We start from the raw sequence: 22,220 nt of genomic DNA, 5'->3' as shown, positions 1-22,220 counted from the left end.
GTGCTTGTGGTGTAGTGGTTATCACATCCGCTTAACACGCGGAAGGTCCCAGGTTCGATCCCTGGCAGGCACATATTTATTATTTAAATCGTTTGTTTCCTTTTAATTCAGTTGGTAAGAACGTGGAACGAAATTTTCATCATAAATTCAGTGTTAGAGCGTGAGACGGCTGTGAGATGTCACAGGATTTACACACTTTTTCCTATACTTGTAACCACCTTCCGAAATTCGTATAAATGTTGTTAAATAAACCGAAAAGAATCGCTATTGGTTTTGGATATAATGCGTGCACGGCTGCGAAATTTCACGTTTTCAATAGGCCTTCGTGTAATCGTATAACGTTCGACGAAGAATCTGACCAGCAATTTAGAACTCCAATTCCATGGAAAGGGTTCATGAGTTTTTTTTTCTATTTCAAATGCGTGAAGAGTGTGAAACGTCGATTCACGCGACCTTATTTTAAGTTTAGGTAACGTACCTTCTTAGTTGTACAGGTAATGTTTAAAGATCACGACTCCGTCAGTGTTTGTTGAGAACAACTATTCAAGCTGTGACAGCTAATCAACCTATATGTTTCGTTCTTTAACCTTTTGTTTTAAATAGCGGTTAGAACTATTGCATGGATATGCGAGTTATCATCTGCAACTTACTAGTGACGGAAAAGAGTTAAGGCAATTCTTCAAAATCGTTCACCACCGACTGTTTGATGTACTTTATTTTTACCGATCGGTGGAATTGGCGATAATATCGTAACTTCCCTACGTCTGACAATGCATACATGTTATTTGATTGGAATTGGAAATAAACGAACCACAGATAGCGACTCAAAGGTCCTAAACGCCATGTCTTGCCACTCTTACAGGGAAGAGAAGCGACCGCCTATAGAGATCATTGTTTTCTTGAAGACTCCTTGTTCTGTTTATCAATTTTTGTCTGATTTCTTTATTTTTCCAGAATGTCTTCACTTAGTAAAGGCTGTTTGCGATGCTTAATATCTTATTGTTGTTATCGAATCTCCTGTTTTACGTACTTATTTAAAATTGTATTTCTTTCACTTGAATATAGTGAAGATTAAATAGGTACGAGGAAATTACGATGCCACGACAGCAGAATATTCATTATTCTGAAGTGTTTCCTGCTTCCAGGTGCAGCTGGTTCTTGTAAACGTTTTTGTTGAACAAGATTCTATGTTTTGGTAAAGTCATTTTCAACGAGAACAACGATATATAACCTTGAGAGACGACGTTAGTCGCCAAGAGTAGATGGTTTTGAAGAGAGTGTTTTCAAAACAGATGAGACCTCTTCTGCACATTAGACGTTTTCCCACCGATGTGATATCCTACAACCCGCGACTGTCAACGTACTGTTAAAACAAGAGGGCCTTTACAAAATTATCATTTTAGGAGCTTGAAAGTCACCATGAAACTTTGTCGTATTGAACACCTTGAAGAAGTTGTGTGCGAGAACGAGACATCAGCCAGAGTGCGATCATCTAATTGGTCGCAAGATAAGAAATATGAAATATTTTTCGGAGGATCCATAAGCATATTGAAGGATTTAAAAGACGTATTAAATCGCTTATTACGTTTTCGTGTAATAATTGTGATAAAAAAATTAAAGTTATGAAATTCTTCTGTTCAGTTTCTGCTAGAAAGAGAAAAGAATGAGTAAATTAAATTGCACGTTTAAGGGCAATTGAGCGAGGTGTGAAAACGTTGAATACTGTAGGCTCGAGGATGTCGTTTGAAGACACGTTAGCACATTATCAAATTACTCTTGGCTTTGGTAGACAAGGAAGAGTGTTATTTTATTTACGGTTATATGTAAAGCTGTCATTATATTTGTGTTTGTATAGTTTGCGAAATGAGATATTTTGAAACGTTGATGATTAATTTTGAAAACAGTAAAAAGGAAAAAAACAGGAAGTGACGTGCTTGTGGTGTAGTGGTTATCACATCCGCTTAACACGCGGAAGGTCCCAGGTTCGATCCCTGGCAGGCACATATTTATTATTTAAATCGTTTGTTTCCTTTTAATTCAGTTGGTCAGAACGTGGAACGAAATTTTCATCATAAATTCAGTGTTTGAGCGTGAGACGGCTGTGAGATGTCACAGGATTTACACACTTTTTTCCTATACTTGTAACCACCTTCCGAAATTCGTATAAATGTTGTTTAATAAACCGAAAAAGAATCGCTATTTGTTTTGGATATAATGCGTGCACGGCTACGAAATTTCACGTTTTCAATAGGCCTTCGTGTAATCGTATAACGTTCGACGAAGAATCTGACCAGCAATTTAGAACTCCAATTCCATGGAAAGGGTTCATGAGTTTTTTTTCTATTTCAAATGCGTGAAGAGTGTGAAACGTCGATTCACGCGACCTTATTTTAAGTTTAGGTAACGTACCTTCTTAGTTGTACAGGTAATGTTTAAAGATCACGACTCCGTCAGTGTTTGTTGAGAACAACTATTCAAGCTGTGACAGCTAATCAACCTATATGTTTCGTTCTTTAACCTTTTGTTTTAAATAGCGGTTAGAACTATTGCATGGATATGCGAGTTATCATCTGCAACTTACTAGTGACGGAAAAGAGTTAAGGCAATTCTTCAAAATCGTTCACCACCGACTGTTTGATGTACTTTATTTTTACCGATCGGTGGAATTGGCGATAATATCGTAACTTCCCCTACGTCTGACAATGCATACATGTTATTTGATTGGAATTGGAAATAAACGAACCACAGATAGCGACTCAAAGGTCCTAAACGCCATGTCTTGCCACTCTTACAGGGAAGAGAAGCGACCGCCTATAGAGATCATTGTTTTCTTGAAGACTCCTTGTTCTGTTTATCAATTTTGTCTGATTTCTTTATTTTTCCAGAATGTCTTCACTTAGTAAAGGCTTTTGCGATGCTTAATATCTTATTGTTGTTATCGAATCTCCTGTTTTACGTACTTATTTAAAAATTGTATTTCTTTCACTTGAATATAGTGAAGATTAAATAGGTACGAGGAAATTACGATGCCACGACAGCAGAATATTCATTATTCTGAAGTGTTTCCTGCTTCCAGGTGCAGCTGGTTCTTGTAAACGTTTTTGTTGAACAAGATTCTATGTTTTGGTAAAGTCATTTTCAACGAGAACAACGATATATAACCTTGAGAGACGACGTTAGTCGCCAAGAGTAGATGGTTTTGAAGAGAGTGTTTTCAAAACAGATGAGACCTCTTCTGCACATTAGACGTTTTCCCACCGATGTGATATCCTACAACCCGCGACTGTCAACGTACTGTTAAAACAAGAGGGCCTTTACAAAATTATCATTTTAGGAGCTTGAAAGTCACCATGAAACTTTGTCGTATTGAACACCTTGAAGAAGTTGTGTGCGAGAACGAGACATCAGCCAGAGTGCGATCATCTAATTGGTCGCAAGATAAGAAATATGAAATATTTTTCGGAGGATCCATAAGCATATTGAAGGATTTAAAAGACGTATTAAATCGCTTATTACGTTTTCGTGTAATAATTGTGATAAAAAAATTAAAGTTATGAAATTCTTCTGTTCAGTTTCTGCTAGAAAGAGAAAAGAATGAGTAAATTAAATTGCACGTTTAAGGGCAATTGAGCGAGGTGTGAAAAGGTTGAATACTGTAGGCTCGAGGATGTCGTTTGAAGACACGTTAGCACATTATCAAATTACTTTTGGCTTTGGTAGACAAGGAAGAGTGTTATTTTATTTACGGTTATATGTAAAGCTGTCATTATATTTGTGTTTGTTTAGTTTGCGAAATGAGATATTTTGAAACGTTGATGATTAATTTTGAAAACAGTAAAAGGAAGAAAACAGGAAGTGACGTGCTTGTGGTGTAGTGGTTATCACATCCGCTTAACACGCGGAAGGTCCCAGGTTCGATCCCTGGCAGGCACATATTTATTATTTAAATCGTTTGTTTCCTTTTAATTCAGTTGGTAAGAACGTGGAACGAAATTTTCATCATAAATTCAGTGTTAGAGCGTGAGACGGCTGTGAGATGTCACAGGATTTACACACTTTTTTCCTATACTTGTAACCACCTTCCGAAATTCGTATAAATGTTGTTTAATAAACCGAAAAAGAATCGCTATTGGTTTTGGATATAATGCGTGCACGGCTGCGAAATTTCACGTTTTCAATAGGCCTTCGTGTAATCGTATAACGTTCGACGAAGAATCTGACCAGCAATTTAGAACTCCAATTCCATGGAAAGGGTTCATGAGTTTTTTTTCTATTTCAAATGCGTGAAGAGTGTGAAACGTCGATTCACGCGACCTTATTTTAAGTTTAGGTAACGTACCTTCTTAGTTGTACAGGTAATGTTTAAAGATCACGACTCCGTCAGTGTTTGTTGAGAACAACTATTCAAGCTGTGACAGCTAATCAACCTATATGTTTCGTTCTTTAACCTTTTGTTTTAAATAGCGGTTAGAACTATTGCATGGATATGCGAGTTATCATCTGCAACTTACTAGTGACGGAAAAGAGTTAAGGCAATTCTTCAAAATCGTTCACCACCGACTGTTTGATGTACTTTATTTTTACCGATCGGTGGAATTGGCGATAATATCGTAACTTCCCTACGTCTGACAATGCATACATGTTATTTGATTGGAATTGGAAATAAACGAACCACAGATAGCGACTCAAAGGTCCTAAACGCCATGTCTTGCCACTCTTACAGGGAAGAGAAGCGACCGCCTATAGAGATCATTGTTTTCTTGAAGACTCCTTGTTCTGTTTATCAATTTTGTCTGATTTCTTTATTTTTCCAGAATGTCTTCACTTAGTAAAGGCTGTTTGCGATGCTTAATATCTTATTGTTGTTATCGAATCTCCTGTTTTACGTACTTATTTAAAATTGTATTTCTTTCACTTGAATATAGTGAAGATTAAATAGGTACGAGGAAATTACGATGCCACGACAGCAGAATATTCATTATTCTGAAGTGTTTCCTGCTTCCAGGTGCAGCTGGTTCTTGTAAACGTTTTTGTTGAACAAGATTCTATGTTTTGGTAAAATCATTTTCAACGAGAACAACGATATATAACCTTGAGAGACGGCGTTAGTCGCCAAGAGTGGAATGTTTTTGAAGAGAGTGTTTTCAAAACAGATGAGACCTCTTCTGCACATTAGACGTTTTCCCACCGATGTGATATCCTACAACCCGCGACTGTCAACGTACTGTTAAAACAAGAGGGCCTTTACAAAATTATCATTTTAGGAGCTTGAAAGTCACCATGAAACTTTGTCGTATTGAACACCTTGAAGAAGTTGTGTGCGAGAACGAGACATCAGCCAGAGTGCGATCATCTAATTGGTCGCAAGATAAGAAATATGAAATATTTTTCGGAGGATCCATAAGCATATTGAAGGATTTAAAAGACGTATTAAATCGCTTATTACGTTTTCGTGTAATAATTGTGATAAAAAAATTAAAGTTATGAAATTCTTCTGTTCAGTTTCTGCTAGAAAGAGAAAAGAATGAGTAAATTAAATTGCACGTTTAAGGGCAATTGAGCGAGGTGTGAAAAGGTTGAATACTGTAGGCTCGATGATGTCGTTTGAAGACACGTTAGCACATTATCAAATTACTTTTGGCTTTGGTAGACAAGGAAGAGTGTTATTTTATTTACGATTATATGTAAAGCTGTCATTATATTTGTGTTTGTTTAGTTTGCGAAATGAGATATTTTGAAACGTTAATGATTAATTTTGAAAACAGTAAAAGGAAGAAAACAGGAATGACGTGCTTGTGGTGTAGTGGTTATCACATCCGCTTAACACGCGGAAGGTCCCAGGTTCGATCCCTGGCAGGCACATATTTATTATTTAAATCGTTTGTTTCCTTTAATTCAGTTGGTAAGAACGTGGAACGAAATTTTCGTCATAAATTCAGTGTTAGAGCGTGAGACAGCTGTGAGATGTCACAGGATTTACACACTTTTTTCTTATACTTGTAACCACCTTCCAAAATTCGTATAAATGTTGTTTAATAAACCGAAAAGAATCGCTATTGGTTTTGGATATAATGCGTGCACGGCTGCGAAATTTCACGTTTTCAATAGGCCTTCGTGTAATCGTATAACGTTCGACGAAGAATCTGACCAGCAATTTAGAACTCCAATTCCATGGAAAGGGTTCATGAGTTTTTTTTTTCTATTTTCAAATGCGTAAAGAGTGTGAAACGTCGATTCACGCGACCTTATTTTAAGTTTAGGTAACGTACCTTCTTAGTTGTACAGGTAATGTTTAAAGATCACGACTCCGTCAGTGTTTGTTGAGAACAACTATTCAAGCTGTGACAGCTAATCAACCTATATGTTTCGTTCTTTAACCTTTTGTTTTAAATAGCGGTTAGAACTATTGCATGGATATGCGAGTTATCATCTGCAACTTACTAGTGACGGAAAAGAGTTAAGGCAATTCTTCAAAATCGTTCACCACCGACTGTTTGATGTACTTTATTTTTACCGATCGGTGGAATTGGCGATAATATCGTAACTTCCCTACGTCTGACAATGCATACATGTTATTTGATTGGAATTGGAAATAAACGAACCACAGATAGCGACTCAAAGGTCCTAAACGCCATGTCTTGCCACTCTTACAGGGAAGAGAAGCGACCGCCTATAGAGATCATTGTTTTCTTGAAGACTCCTTGTTCTGTTTATCAATTTTTGTCTGATTTCTTTATTTTTCCAGAATGTCTTCACTTAGTAAAGGCTTTTGCGATGCTTAATATCTTATTGTTGTTATCGAATCTCCTGTTTTACGTACTTATTTAAAATTGTATTTCTTTCACTTGAATATAGTGAAGATTAAATAGGTACGAGGAAATTACGATGCCACGACAGCAGAATATTCATTATTCTGAAGTGTTTCCTGCTTCCAGGTGCAGCTGGTTCTTGTAAACGTTTTTGTTGAACAAGATTCTATGTTTTGGTAAAGTCATTTTCAACGAGAACAACGATATATAACCTTGAGAGACGACGTTAGTCGCCAAGAGTAGAATGGTTTTGAAGAGAGTGTTTTCAAAACAGATGAGACCTCTTCTGCACATTAGACGTTTTCCCACCGATGTGATATCCTACAACCCGCGACTGTCAACGTACTGTTAAAACAAGAGGGCCTTTACAAAATTATCATTTTAGGAGCTTGAAAGTCACCATGAAACTTTGTCGTATTGAACACCTTGAAGAAGTTGTGTGCGAGAACGAGACATCAGCCAGAGTGCGATCATCTAATTGGTCGCAAGATAAGAAATATGAAATATTTTTCGGAGGATCCATAAGCATATTGAAGGATTTAAAAGACGTATTAAATCGCTTATTACGTTTTCGTGTAATAATTGTGATAAAAAATTAAAGTTATGAAATTCTTCTGTTCAGTTTCTGCTAGAAAGAGAAAAGAATGAGTAAATTAAATTGCACGTTTAAGGGCAATTGAGCGAGGTGTGAAAAGGTTGAATACTGTAGGCTCGAGGATGTCGTTTGAAGACACGTTAGCACATTATCAAATTACTTTTGGCTTTGGTAGACAAGGAAGAGTGTTATTTTATTTACGGTTATATGTAAAGCTGTCATTATATTTGTGTTTGTTTAGTTTGCGAAATGAGATATTTTGAAACGTTGATGATTAATTTTGAAAACAGTAAAAGGAAGAAAACAGGAAGTGACGTGCTTGTGGTGTAGTGGTTATCACATCCGCTTAACACGCGGAAGGTCCCAGGTTCGATCCCTGGCAGGCACATATTTATTATTTAAATCGTTTGTTTCCTTTTAATTCAGTTGGTAAGAACGTGGAACGAAATTTTCATCATAAATTCAGTGTTAGAGCGTGAGACGGCTGTGAGATGTCACAGGATTTACACACTTTTTTCCTATACTTGTAACCACCTTCCGAAATTCGTATAAATGTTGTTTAATAAACCGAAAAGAATCGCTATTGGTTTTGGATATAATGCGTGCACGGCTGCGAAATTTCACGTTTTCAATAGGCCTTCGTGTAATCGTATAACGTTCGACGAAGAATCTGACCAGCAATTTAGAACTCCAATTCCATGGAAAGGGTTCATGAGTTTTTTTTTCTATTTCAAATGCGTGAAGAGTGTGAAACGTCGATTCACGCGACCTTATTTTAAGTTTAGGTAACGTACCTTCTTAGTTGTACAGGTAATGTTTAAAGATCACGACTCCGTCAGTGTTTGTTGAGAACAACTATTCAAGCTGTGACAGCTAATCAACCTATATGTTTCGTTCTTTAACCTTTTGTTTTAAATAGCGGTTAGAACTATTGCATGGATATGCGAGTTATCATCTGCAACTTACTAGTGACGGAAAAGAGTTAAGGCAATTCTTCAAAATCGTTCACCACCGACTGTTTGATGTACTTTATTTTTACCGATCGGTGGAATTGGCGATAATATCGTAACTTCCCCTACGTCTGACAATGCATACATGTTATTTGATTGGAATTGGAAATAAACGAACCACAGATAGCGACTCAAAGGTCCTAAACGCCATGTCTTGCCACTTTTACAAGGAAGAGAAACGACCGCCTATAGAGATCATTGTTTTCTTGAAGACTCCTTGTTCTGTTTATCAATTTTTGTCTGATTTCTTTATTTTTCCAGAATGTCTTCACTTAGTAAAGGCTATTTGCGATGCTTAATATCTTATTGTTGTTATCGAATCTCCTGTTTTACGTACTTATTTAAAATTGTATTTCTTTCACTTGAATATAGTGAAGATTAAATAGGTACGAGGAAATTACGATGCCACGACAGCAGAATATTCATTATTCTGAAGTGTTTCCTGCTTCCAGGTGCAGCTGGTTCTTGTAAACGTTTTTGTTGAACAAGATTCTATGTTTTGGTAAAGTCATTTTCAACGAGAACAACGATATATAACCTTGAGAGACGACGTTAGTCGCCAAGAGTAGATGGTTTTTGAAGAGAGTGTTTTCAAAACAGATGAGACCTCTTCTGCACATTAGACGTTTTCCCACCGATGTGATATCCTACAACCCGCGACTGTCAACGTACTGTTAAAACAAGAGGGCCTTTACAAAATTATTATTTTAGGAGCTTGAAAGTCACCATGAAACTTTGTCGTATTGAACACCTTGAAGAAGTTGTGTGCGAGAACGAGACATCAGCCAGAGTGCGATCATCTAATTGGTCGCAAGATAAGAAATATGAAATATTTTTCGGAGGATCCATAAGCATATTGAAGGATTTAAAAGACGTATTAAATCGCTTATTACGTTTTCGTGTAATAATTGTGATAAAAAATTAAAGTTATGAAATTCTTCTGTTCAGTTTCTGCTAGAAAGAGAAAAGAATGAGTAAATTAAATTGCACGTTTAAAGGCAATTGAGCGAGGGGTGAAAACGTTGAATACTGTAGGCTCGATGATGTCGTTTGAAGACACCTTAGCACATTATCAAATTACTTTTGGCTTTGGTAGACAAGGAAGAGTGTTATTTTATTTACGGTTATATGTAAAGCTGTCATTATATTTGTGTTTGTATAGTTTGCGAAATGAGATATTTTGAAACGTTGATGATTAATTTTGAAAACAGTAAAAGGAAGAAAACAGGAAGCGACGTGCTTGTGGTGTAGTGGTTATCACATCCGCTTTACACGCGGAAGGTCCCAGGTTCGACTCCTGGCAGGCACATATTTATTATTTAAATCGTTTGTTTCCTTTTTATTCAGTTGATAAGAACGTGGAACGAAATTTTCATCATAAATTCAGTGTTAGAGCGTGAGACAGCTGTGAGATGTCAAAGGGTTTACACCCTTTTTTTCCTATACTTGTAACCACCTTCCGAAATTCGTATAAATGTTGTTTAATAAACCGAAAAAGAATCGCTATTGATTTTGGATATAATGCGTGCACGGCTGCGAAATTTCACGTTTTCAATAGGCCTTCGTGTAATCATATAACGTTCGACGAAGAATCTGACCAGCAATTTAGAACTCCAATTCCATGGAAAGGGTTCATGAGTTTTTTTTTCTATTTCAAATGCGTAAAGAGTGTGAAACGTCGATTCACGCGACCTTATTTTAAGTTTAGGTAACGTACCTTCTTAGTTGTACAGGTAATGTTTAAAGATCACGACTCCGTCAGTGTTTGTTGAGAACAACTATTCAAGCTGTGACAGCTAATCAACCTATATGTTTCGTTCTTTAACCTTTTGTTTTAAATAGCGGTTAGAACTATTGCATGGATATGCGAGTTATCATCTGCAACTTACTAGTGACGGAAAAGAGTTAAGGCAATTCTTCAAAATCGTTCACCACCGACTGTTTGATGTACTTTATTTTTACCGATCGGTGGAATTGGCGATAATATCGTAACTTCCCCTACGTCTGACAATGCATACATGTTATTTGATTGGAATTGGAAATAAACGAACCACAGATAGCGACTCAAAGGTCCTAAACGCCATGTCTTGCCACTTTTACAAGGAAGAGAAACGACCGCCTATAGAGATCATTGTTTTCTTGAAGACTCCTTGTTCTGTTTATCAATTTTTGTCTGATTTCTTTATTTTTCCAGAATGTCTTCACTTAGTAAAGGCTTTTGCGATGCTTAATATCTTATTGTTGTTATCGAATCTCCTGTTTTACGTACTTATTTAAAATTGTATTTCTTTCACTTGAATATAGTGAAGATTAAATAGGTACGAGGAAATTACGATGCCACGACAGCAGAATATTCATTATTCTGAAGTGTTTCCTGCTTCCAGGTGCAGCTGGTTCTTGTAAACGTTTTTGTTGAACAAGATTCTATGTTTTGATAAAGCCATTTTCAACGAGAACAACGATATATAACCTTGAGATACTACGTAAGTCGCCAAGAGTGGAATGTTTTTGAAGACAGTGTTTTCAAAACAGATGAGACCTCTTCTGCACGTTAGACGTTTTCCCACCGATGTGATATCCTACAACCCGCGACTGTCAACGTACTGTTAAAAAAAGAGGGCCTTTACAAAATTATCATTTTAGGAGCTTGAAAGTCACCATGAAACTTTGTCGTATTGAACACCTTGAAGAAGTTGTGTGCGAGAACGAGACATCAGCCAGAGTGCGATCATCTAATTGGTCGCAAGATAAGAAATATGAAATATTTTTCGGAGGATCCATAAGCATATTGAAGGATTTAAAAGACGTATTAAATCGCTTATTACGTTTTCGTGTAATAATTGTGATAAAAAAATTAAAGTTATGAAATTCTTCTGTTCAGTTTCTGCTAGAAAGAGAAAAGAATGAGTAAATTAAATTGCACGTTTAAAGGCAATTGAGCGAGGGGTGAAAACGTTGAATACTGTAGGCTCGATGATGTCGTTTGAAGACACGTTAGCACATTATCAAATTACTTTTGGCTTTGGTAGACAAGGAAGAGTGTTATTTTATTTACGGTTATATGTAAAGCTGTCATTATATTTGTGTTTGTTTAGTTTGCGAAATGAGATATTTTGAAACGTTGATGATTAATTTTGAAAACAGTAAAAAGGAAAAAACAGGAAGTGACGTGCTTGTGGTGTAGTGGTTATCACATCCGCTTAACACGCGGAAGGTCCCAGGTTCGATCCCTGGCAGGCACATATTTATTATTTAAATCGTTTGTTTCCTTTTAATTCAGTTGGTAAGAACGTGGAACGAAATTTTCATCATAAATTCAGTGTTAGAGCGTGAGACAGCTGTGAGATGTCACAGGATTTACACACTTTTTCCTATACTTGTAACCACCTTCCGAAATTCGTATAAATGTTGTTTAATAAACCGAAAAGAATCGCTATTGGTTTTGGATATAATGCGTGCACGGCTGCGAAATTTCACGTTTTCAATAGGCCTTCGTGTAATCGTATAACGTTCGACGAAGAATCTGACCAGCAATTTAGAACTCCAATTCCATGGAAAGGGTTCATGAGTTTTTTTTCTATTTCAAATGCGTGAAGAGTGTGAAACGTCGATTCACGCGACCTTATTTTAAGTTTAGGTAACGTACCTTCTTAGTTGTACAGGTAATGTTTAAAGATCACGACTCCGTCAGTGTTTGTTGAGAACAACTATTCAAGCTGTGACAGCTAATCAACCTATATGTTTCGTTCTTTAACCTTTTGTTTTAAATAGCGGTTAGAACTATTGCATGGATATGCGAGTTATCATCTGCAACTTACTAGTGACGGAAAAGAGTTAAGGCAATTCTTCAAAATCGTTCACCACCGACTGTTTGATGTACTTTATTTTTACCGATCGGTGGAATTGGCGATAATATCGTAACTTCCCTACGTCTGACAATGCATACATGTTATTTGATTGGAATTGGAAATAAACGAACCACAGATAGCGACTCAAAGGTCCTAAACGCCATGTCTTGCCACTCTTACAGGGAAGAGAAGCGACAAGCTATAGAGATCATTGTTTTCTTGAAGACTCCTTGTTCTGTTTATCAATTTTTGTCTGATTTCTTTATTTTTCCAGAATGTCTTCACTTAGTAAAGGCTGTTTGCGATGCTTAATATCTTATTGTTGTTATCGAATCTCCTGTTTTACGTACTTATTTAAAAATTGTATTTCTTTCACTTGAATATAGTGAAGATTAAATAGGTACGAGGAAATTACGATGCCACGACAGCAGAATATTCATTATTCTAAAGTGTTTCCTGCTTCCAGGTGCAGCTGGTTCTTGTAAACGTTTTGTTGAACAAGATTCTATGTTTTGGTAAAGTCATTTTCAACGAGAACAACGATATATAACCTTGAGATACGACGTAAGTCGCCAAGAGTGGAATGTTTTTGAAGAGAGTGTTTTTAAAACAGATGAGACCTCTTCTGCACATTAGACGTTTTCCCACCGATGTGATATCCTACAACCCGCGACTGTCAACGTACTGTTAAAACAAGAGGGCCTTTACAAAATTATTATTTTAGGAGCTTGAAAGTCACCATGAAACTTTGTCGTATTGAACACCTTGAAGAAGTTGTGTGCGAGAACGAGACATCAGCCAGAGTGCGATCATCTAATTGGTCGCAAGATAAGAAATATGAAATATTTTTCGGAGGATCCATAAGCATATTGAAGGATTTAAAAGACGTATTAAATCGCTTATTACGTTTTCGTGTAATAATTGTGATAAAAAAATTAAAGTTATGAAATTCTTCTGTTCAGTTTCTGCTAGAAAGAGAAAAGAATGAGTAAATTAAATTGCACGTTTAAGGGCAATTGAGCGAGGTGTGAAAAGGTTGAATACTGTAGGCTCGAGGATGTCGTTTGAAGACACGTTAGCACGTTATCAAATTACTCTTGGCTTTGGTAGACAAGGAAGAGTGTTATTTTATTTACGGTTATATGTAAAGCTGTCATTATATTTGTGTTTGTATAGTTTGCGAAATGAGATATTTTGAAACGTTGATGATTAATTTTGAAAACAGTAAAAAGGAAAAAAACAGGAAGTGACGTGCTTGTGGTGTAGTGGTTATCACATCCGCTTAACACGCGGAAGGTCCCAGGTTCGATCCCTGGCAGGCACATATTTATTATTTAAATCGTTTGTTTCCTTTTAATTCAGTTGGTAAGAACGTGGAACGAAATTTTCATCATAAATTCAGTGTTAGAGCGTGAGACAGCTTTGAGATGTCACAGGGTTTACACCCCTTTTTCCTATACTTGTAACCACCTTCCGAAATTCGTATAAATGTTGTTTAATAAACCGAAAAAGAATCGCTATTGGTTTTGGATATAATGCGTGCACGCCTGCGAAATTTCACGTTTTCAATAGGCCTTCGTGTAATCGTATAACGTTCGACGAAGAATCTGACCAGCAATTTAGAACTCCAATTCCATGGAAAGGGTTCATGAGTTTTTTTTTTCTATTTCAAATGCGTGAAGAGTGTGAAACGTCGATTCACGCGACCTTATTTTAAGTTTAGGTAACGTACCTTCTTAGTTGTACAGGTAATGTTTAAAGATCACGACTCCGTCAGTGTTTGTTGAGAACAACTATTCAAGCTGTGACAGCTAATCAACCTATTTGTTTCGTTCTTTAACCTTTTGTTTTAAATAGCGGTTAGAACTATTGCATGGATATGCGAGTTATCATCTGCAACTTACTAGTGACGGAAAAGAGTTAAGGCAATTCTTCAAAATCGTTCACCACCGACTGTTTGATGTACTTTATTTTTACCGATCGGTGGAATTGGCGATAATATCGTAACTTCCCCTACGTCTGACAATGCATACATGTTATTTGATTGGAATTGGAAATAAACGAACCACAGATAGCGACTCAAAGGTCCTAAACGCCATGTCTTGCCACTCTTACAGGGAAGAGAAGCGACCGCCTATAGAGATCATTGTTTTCTTGAAGACTCCTTGTTCTGTTTATCAATTTTTGTCTGATTTCTTTATTTTTCCAGAATGTCTTCACTTAGTAAAGGCTTTTTGCGATGCTTAATATCTTATTGTTCTTATCGAATCTCCTGTTTTACGTACTTATTTAAAATTGTATTTCTTTCACTTGAATATAGTGAAGATTAAATAGGTACGAGGAAATTACGATGCCACGACAGCAGAATATTCATTATTCTGAAGTGTTTCCTGCTTCCAGGTGCAGCTGGTTCTTGTAAACGTTTTTGTTGAACAAGATTCTATGTTTTGGTAAAGTCATTTTCAACGAGAACAACGATATATAACCTTGAGATACGACGTAAGTCGCCAAGAGTGGATGGTTTTGAAGAGAGTGTTTTAAAACAGATGAGACCTCTTCGGCACATTAGACGTTTTCCCACCGATGTGATATCCTACAACCCGCGACTGTCAACGTACTGTTAAAACAAGAGGGCCTTTACAAAATTATTATTTTAGGAGCTTCAAAGTCACCATGAAACTTTGTCGTATTGAACACCTTGAAGAAGTTGTGTGCGAGAACGAGACATCAGCCAGAGTGCGATCATCTAATTGGTCGGAAGATAAGAAATATGAAATATTTTTCGGAGGATCCATAAGCATATTGAAGGATTTAAAAGACGTATTAAATCGCTTATTACGTTTTCGTGTAATAATTGTGATAAAAAAATTAAAGTTATGAAATTCTTCTGTTCAGTTTCTGCTAGAAAGAGAAAAGAATGAGTAAATTAAATTGCACGTTTAAGGGCAATTGAGCGAGGTGTGAAAAGGTTGAATACTGTAGGCTCGAGGATGTCGTTTGAAGACACGTTAGCACGTTATCAAATTACTCTTGGCTTTGGTAGACAAGGAAGAGTGTTATTTTATTTACGGTTATATGTAAAGCTGTCATTATATTTGTGTTTGTATAGTTTGCGAAATGAGATATTTTGAAACGTTGATGATTAATTTTGAAAACAGTAAAAAGGAAAAAAACAGGAAGTGACGTGCTTGTGGTGTAGTGGTTATCACATCCGCTTAACACGCGGAAGGTCCCAGGTTCGATCCCTGGCAGACACATATTTATTATTTAAATCGTTTGTTTCCTTTTTTATTCAGTTGGTAAGAACGTGGAACGAAATTTTCATCATAAATTCAGTGTTAGAGCGTGAGACAGTTGTGAGATGTCACAGGGTTTACACCCTTTTTTCCTATACTTGTAACCACCTTCCGAAATTCGTATAAATGTTGTTTAATAAACCGAAAAAGAATCGCTATTGGTTTTGGATATAATGCGTGCACGGCTGCGAAATTTCACGTTTTCAATAGGCCTTCGTGTAATCGTATAACGTTCGACGAAGAATCTGACCAGGAATTTAGAACTCCAATTCCATGGAAAGGGTTCATGAGTTTTTTTTTTCTATTTCAAATGCGTGAAGAGTGTGAAACGTCGATTCACGCGACCTTATTTTAAGTTTAGGTAACGTACCTTCTTAGTTGCACAGGTAATGTTTAAAGATCACGACTCCGTCAGTGTTTGTTGAGAACAACTATTCAAGCTGTGACAGCTAATCAACCTATTTGTTTCGTTCTTTAACCTTTTGTTTTAAATAGCGGTTAGAACTATTGCATGGATATGCGAGTTATCATCTGCAACTTACTAGTGACGGAAAAGAGTTAAGGCAATTCTTCAAAATCGTTCACCACCGACTGTTTGATGTACTTTATTTTTACCGATCGGTGGAATTGGCGATAATATCGTAACTTCCCCTACGTCTGACAATGCATACATGTTATTTGATTGGAATTGGAAATAAACGAACCACAGATAGCGACTCAAAGGTCCTAAACGCCATGTCTTGCCACTCTTACAGGGAAGAGAAGCGACAAGCTATAGAGATCATTGTTTTCTTGAAGACTCCTTGTTCTGTTTATCAATTTTGTCTGATTTCTTTATTTTTCCAGAATGTCTTCACTTAGTAAAGGCTTTTGCGATGCTTAATATCTTATTGTTGTTATCGAATCTCCTGTTTTACGTACTTATTTAAAATTGTATTTCTTTCACTTGAATATAGTGAAGATTAAATAGGTACGAGGAAATTACGATGCCACGACAGCAGAATATTCATTATTCTGAAGTGTTTCCTGCTTCCAGGTGCAGCTGGTTCTTGTAAACTTTTTTGTTGAACAAGATTCTATGTTTTGGTAAAGCCATTTTCAACGAGAACAACGATATATAACCTTGAGATACTACGTAAGTCGCCAAGAGTGGAATGTTTTTGAAGACAGTGTTTTCAAAACAGATGAGACCTCTTCTGCACGTTAGACGTTTTCCCACCGATGTGATATCCTACAACCCGCGACTGTCAACGTACTGTTAAAACAAGAGGGCCTTTACAAAATTATCATTTTAGGAGCTTGAAAGTCACCATGAGACTTTGTCGTATTGAACACCTTGAAGAAGTTGTGTGCGAGAACGAGACATCAGCCAGAGTGCGATCATCTAATTGGTCGCAAGATAAGAAATATGAAATATTTTTCGGAGGATCCATAAGCATATTGAAGGATTTAAAAGACGTATTAAATCGCTTATTACGTTTTCGTGTAATAATTGTGATAAAAAAATTAAAGTTATGAAATTCTTCTGTTCAGTTTCTGCTAGAAAGAGAAAAGAATGAGTAAATTAAATTGCACGTTTAAGGGCAATTGAGCGAGGTGTGAAAAGGTTGAATACTGTAGGCTCGAGGATGTCGTTTGAAGACACGTTAGCACGTTATCAAATTACTCTTGGCTTTGGTAGACAAGGAAGAGTGTTATTTTATTTACGGTTATATGTAAAGCTGTCATTATATTTGTGTTTGTTTAGTTTGCGAAATGAGATATTTTGAAACGTTGATGATTAATTTTGAAAACAGTTAAAAGTAAAAAACAGGAAGTGACGTGCTTGTGGTGTAGTGGTTATCACATCCGCTTAACACGCGGAAGGTCCCAGGTTCGATCCCTGGCAGACACATATTTATTATTTAAATCGTTTGTTTCCTTTTTATTCAGTTGGTAAGAACGTGGAACGAAATTTTCATCATAAATTCAGTGTTAGAGCGTGAGACAGTTGTGAGATGTCACAGGGTTTACACCCTTTTTTCCTATACTTGTAACCACCTTCCGAAATTCGTATAAATGTTGTTTAATAAACCGAAAAAGAATCGCTATTGGTTTTGGATATAATGCGTGCACGGCTGCGAAATTTCACGTTTTCAATAGGCCTTCGTGTAATCGTATAACGTTCGACGAAGAATCTGACCAGCAATTTAGAACTCCAATTCCATGGAAAGGGTTCATGAGTTTTTTTTTTCTATTTCAAATGCGTGAAGAGTGTGAAACGTCGATTCACGCGACCTTATTTTAAGTTTAGGTAACGTACCTTCTTAGTTGCACAGGTAATGTTTAAAGATCACGACTCCGTCAGTGTTTGTTGAGAACAACTATTCAAGCTGTGACAGCTAATCAACCTATATGTTTCGTTCTTTAACCTTTTGTTTTAAATAGCGGTTAGAACTATTGCATGGATATGCGAGTTATCATCTGCAACTTACTAGTGACGGAAAAGAGTTAAGGCAATTCTTCAAAATCGTTCACCACCGACTGTTTGATGTACTTTATTTTTACCGATCGGTGGAATTGGCGATAATATCGTAACTTCCCCTACGTCTGACAATGCATACATGTTATTTGATTGGAATTGGAAATAAACGAACCACAGATAGCGACTCAAAGGTCCTAAACGCCATGTCTTGCCACTCTTACAGGGAAGAGAAGCGACAAGCTATAGAGATCATTGTTTTCTTGAAGACTCCTTGTTCTGTTTATCAATTTTTGTCTGATTTCTTTATTTTTCCAGAATGTCTTCACTTAGTAAAGGCTTTTTGCGATGCTTAATATCTTATTGTTGTTATCGAATCTCCTGTTTTACGTACTTATTTAAAATTGTATTTCTTTCACTTGAATATAGTGAAGATTAAATAGGTACGAGGAAATTACGATGCCACGACAGCAGAATATTCATTATTCTGAAGTGTTTCCTGCTTCCAGGTGCAGCTGGTTCTTGTAAACGTTTTTGTTGAACAAGATTCTATGTTTTGGTAAAGTCATTTTCAACGAGAACAACGATATATAACCTTGAGATACGACGTAAGTCGCCAAGAGTGGATGGTTTTGAAGAGAGTGTTTTCAAAACAGATGAGACCTCTTCTGCACATTAGACGTTTTCCCACCGATGTGATATCCTACAACCCGCGACTGTCAACGTACTGTTAAAACAAGAGGGCCTTTACAAAATTATCATTTTAGGAGCTTGAAAGTCACCATGAAACTTTGTCGTATTGAACACCTTGAAGAAGTTGTGTGCGAGAACGAGACATCAGCCAGAGTGCGATCATCTAATTGGTCGCAAGATAAGAAATATGAAATATTTTTCGCAGGAATCCATAAGCATATTGAAGGATTTAAAAGACGTATTAAATCGCTTATTACGTTTTCGTGTAATAATTGTGATAACAAAAATAAAGATATGAAATTCTTCTGTTCAGTTTCTGCTAGAAAGAGAAAAGAATGAGTAAATTAAATTGCACGTTTAAAGGCAATTAAGCGAGGTGTGAAAACGTTGAATACTGTAGGCTCGAGGATGTCGTTTGAAGACACGTTAGCACATTATCAAATTACTTTTGGCTTTGGTAGACAAGGAAGAGTGTTATTTTATTTACGGTTATATGTAAAGCTGTCATTATATTTGTGTTTGTTTAGTTTGCGAAATGAGATATTTTGAAACGTTAATGATTAATTTTGAAAACAGTAAAAGGAAGAAAACAGGAAGTGACGTGCTTGTGGTGTAGTGGTTATCACATCCGCTTAACACGCGGAAGGTCCCAGGTTCGATCCCTGGCAGACACATATTTATTATTTAAATCGTTTGTTTCCTTTTTATTCAGTTGGTAAGAACGTGGAACGAAATTTTCATCATAAATTCAGTGTTAGAGCGTGAGACAGTTGTGAGATGTCACAGGGTTTACACCCTTTTTTCCTATACTTGTAACCACCTTCCGAAATTCGTATAAATGTTGTTTAATAAACCGAAAAAGAATCGCTATTGGTTTTGGATATAATACGTGCACGCCTGCGAAATTTCACGTTTTCAATAGGCCTTCGTGTAATCGTATAACGTTCGACGAAGAATCTGACCAGGAATTTAGAACTCCAATTCCATGGAAAGGGTTCATGAGTTGTTTTTTTTCTATATCGAATGCGTGAAGAGTGTGAAACGTCGATTCACGCGACCTTATTTTAAGTTTAGGTAACGTACCTTCTTAGTTGCACAGGTAATGTTTAAAGATCACGACTCCGTCAGTGTTTGTTGAGAACAACTATTCAAGCTGTGACAGCTAATCAACCTATTTGTTTCGTTCTTTAACCTTTTGTTTTAAATAGCGGTTAGAACTATTGCATGGATATGCGAGTTATCATCTGCAACTTATTAGTGACGGGAAAGAGTTAAGGCAATTCTTCAAAATCGTTCACCACCGACTGTTTGATGTACTTTATTTTTACCGATCGGTGGAATTGGCGATAATATCGTAACTTCCCCTACGTCTGACAATGCATACATGTTATTTGATTGGAATTGGAAATAAACGAACCACAGATAGCGACTCAAAGGTCCTAAACGCCATGTCTTGCCACTCTTACAGGGAAGAGAAGCGACCGCCTATAGAGATCATTGTTTTCTTGAAGACTCCTTGTTCTGTTTATCAATTTTGTCTGATTTCTTTATTTTTCCAGAATGTCTTCACTTAGTAAAGGCTTTTGCGATGCTTAATATCTTATTGTTGTTATCGAATCTCCTGTTTTACGTACTTATTTAAAATTGTATTTCTTTCACTTGAATATAGTGAAGATTAAATAGGTACGAGGAAATTACGATGCCACGACAGCAGAATATTCATTATTCTGAAGTGTTTCCTGCTTCCAGGTGCAGCTGGTTCTTGTAAACGTTTTTGTTGAACAAGATTCTATGTTTTGGTAAAGTCATTTTCAACGAGAACAACGATATATAACCTTGAGAGACGACGTTAGTCGCCAAGAGTAGATGGTTTTTGAAGAGAGTGTTTTCAAAACAGATGAGACCTCTTCTGCACATTAGACGTTTTCCCACCGATGTGATATCCTACAACCCGCGACTGTCAACGTACTGTTAAAACAAGAGGGCCTTTACAAAATTATCATTTTAGAGCTTGAAAGTCACCATGAAACTTTGTCGTATTGAACACCTTGAAGAAGTTGTGTGCGAGAACGAGACATCAGCCAGAGTGCGATCATCTAATTGGTCGCAAGATAAGAAATATGAAATATTTTTCGGAGGATCCATAAGCATATTGAAGGATTTAAAAGACGTATTAAATCGCTTATTACGTTTTCGTGTAATAATTGTGATAAAAAAATTAAAGTTATGAAATTCTTCTGTTCAGTTTCTGCTAGAAAGAGAAAAGAATGAGTAAATTAAATTGCACGTTTAAAGGCAATTGAGCGAGGTGTGAAAACGTTGAATACTGTAGGCTCGATGATGTCGTTTGAAGACACGTTAGCACATTATCAAATTACTTTTGGCTTTGGTAGACAAGGAAGAGTGTTATTTTATTTACGGTTATATGTAAAGCTGTCATTATATTTCTGTTTGTTTAGTTTGCGAAATGAGATATTTTGAAACGTTAATGATTAATTTTGAAAACAGTAAAAGGAAGAAAACAGGAAGTGACGTGCTTGTGGTGTAGTGGTTATCACATCCGCTTTACACGCGGAAGGTCCCAGGTTCGATCCCTGGCAGGCACATATTTATTATATAAATTGTTTGTTTCCTTTTAATTCAGTTGGTAAGAACGTGGAACGAAATTTTCATCATAAATTCAGTGTCAGAGCGTGAGACGGTTCTGAGATGTCACAGGATTTACACACTTTTTCCTATTCTTGTAACCACCTTCCGAAATTCGTATAAATGTTGTTTAATAAACCGAAAAAGAATCGCTATTGGTTTTGATATAATGCGTGCACGGCTGCGAAATTTCACGTTTTCAATAGGCCTTCGTGTAATCATATAACGTTCGACGAAGAATCTGACCAGCAATTTAGAACTCCTGTTCCATGGAAAGGGTTCATCTATGTTTTTTTTTCTATTTCAAATGCGTGAAGAGTGTGAAACGTCGATTCACGCGACCTTATTTTAAGTTTAGGTAACGTACCTTCTTAGTTGTACAGGTAATGTTTAAAGATCACGACTCCGTCAGTGTTTGTTGAGAACAACTATTCAAGCTGTGACAGCTAATCAACCTATATGTTTCGTTCTTTAACCTTTTGTTTTAAATAGCGGTTAGAACTATTGCATGGATATGCGAGTTATCATCTGCAACTTACTAGTGACGGAAAAGAGTTAAGGCAATTCTTCAAAATCGTTCACCACCGACTGTTTGATGTACTTTATTTTTTACCGATCGGTGGAATTGGCGATAATATCGTAACTTCCACTACGTCTGACAATGCATACATGTTATTTGATTGGAATTGGAAATAAACGAACCACAGATAGCGACTCAAAGGTCCTAAACGCCATGTCTTGCCACTCTTACAGGGAAGAGAAGCGACCGCCTATAGAGATCATTGTTTTCTTGAAGACTCCTTGTTCTGTTTATCAATTTTGTCTGATTTCTTTATTTTTCCAGAATGTCTTCACTTAGTAA

At 36.6% G+C, this 22,220-nt stretch overlaps 9 non-coding genes across 9 annotated transcripts; all 9 read left to right on the top strand.

Annotated features, from left to right (window-relative positions):
- On the top strand, nucleotides 1-73 carry TRNAV-AAC (transfer RNA valine (anticodon AAC)). Its single transcript has one exon. It is a non-coding gene; the product is annotated as a tRNA-Val (tRNA).
- A 1,857-nt stretch (nucleotides 74-1,930) lies between these two features.
- Nucleotides 1,931-2,003, top strand: TRNAV-AAC (transfer RNA valine (anticodon AAC)). The gene has a single exon. It is a non-coding gene; the product is annotated as a tRNA-Val (tRNA).
- Nucleotides 2,004-3,860: 1,857 nt separating this feature from the next.
- TRNAV-AAC (transfer RNA valine (anticodon AAC)) lies at nucleotides 3,861-3,933 on the top strand. The gene has a single exon. It is a non-coding gene; the product is annotated as a tRNA-Val (tRNA).
- Nucleotides 3,934-5,789: 1,856 nt separating this feature from the next.
- On the top strand, nucleotides 5,790-5,862 carry TRNAV-AAC (transfer RNA valine (anticodon AAC)). Its single transcript has one exon. It is a non-coding gene; the product is annotated as a tRNA-Val (tRNA).
- Nucleotides 5,863-7,719: 1,857 nt separating this feature from the next.
- TRNAV-AAC (transfer RNA valine (anticodon AAC)) lies at nucleotides 7,720-7,792 on the top strand. Its single transcript has one exon. It is a non-coding gene; the product is annotated as a tRNA-Val (tRNA).
- Nucleotides 7,793-9,650: 1,858 nt separating this feature from the next.
- TRNAV-UAC (transfer RNA valine (anticodon UAC)) lies at nucleotides 9,651-9,723 on the top strand. The gene has a single exon. It is a non-coding gene; the product is annotated as a tRNA-Val (tRNA).
- Nucleotides 9,724-11,583: 1,860 nt separating this feature from the next.
- On the top strand, nucleotides 11,584-11,656 carry TRNAV-AAC (transfer RNA valine (anticodon AAC)). The gene has a single exon. It is a non-coding gene; the product is annotated as a tRNA-Val (tRNA).
- Nucleotides 11,657-13,513: 1,857 nt separating this feature from the next.
- TRNAV-AAC (transfer RNA valine (anticodon AAC)) lies at nucleotides 13,514-13,586 on the top strand. Its single transcript has one exon. It is a non-coding gene; the product is annotated as a tRNA-Val (tRNA).
- Nucleotides 13,587-21,245: 7,659 nt separating this feature from the next.
- Nucleotides 21,246-21,318, top strand: TRNAV-UAC (transfer RNA valine (anticodon UAC)). Its single transcript has one exon. It is a non-coding gene; the product is annotated as a tRNA-Val (tRNA).
- Nucleotides 21,319-22,220: the final 902 nt, after the last annotated feature.

The sequence above is a fragment of the Tachypleus tridentatus genome, chromosome 13 (assembly GCF_004210375.1).
Source record: "Tachypleus tridentatus isolate NWPU-2018 chromosome 13, ASM421037v1, whole genome shotgun sequence".
Classification (NCBI taxonomy): Eukaryota; Metazoa; Arthropoda; class Merostomata; order Xiphosura; family Limulidae; genus Tachypleus; species Tachypleus tridentatus.
The sequence above is the reverse complement of the archived record's forward strand: the minus strand, read 5'-3'. Positions and strand labels throughout refer to the sequence as shown.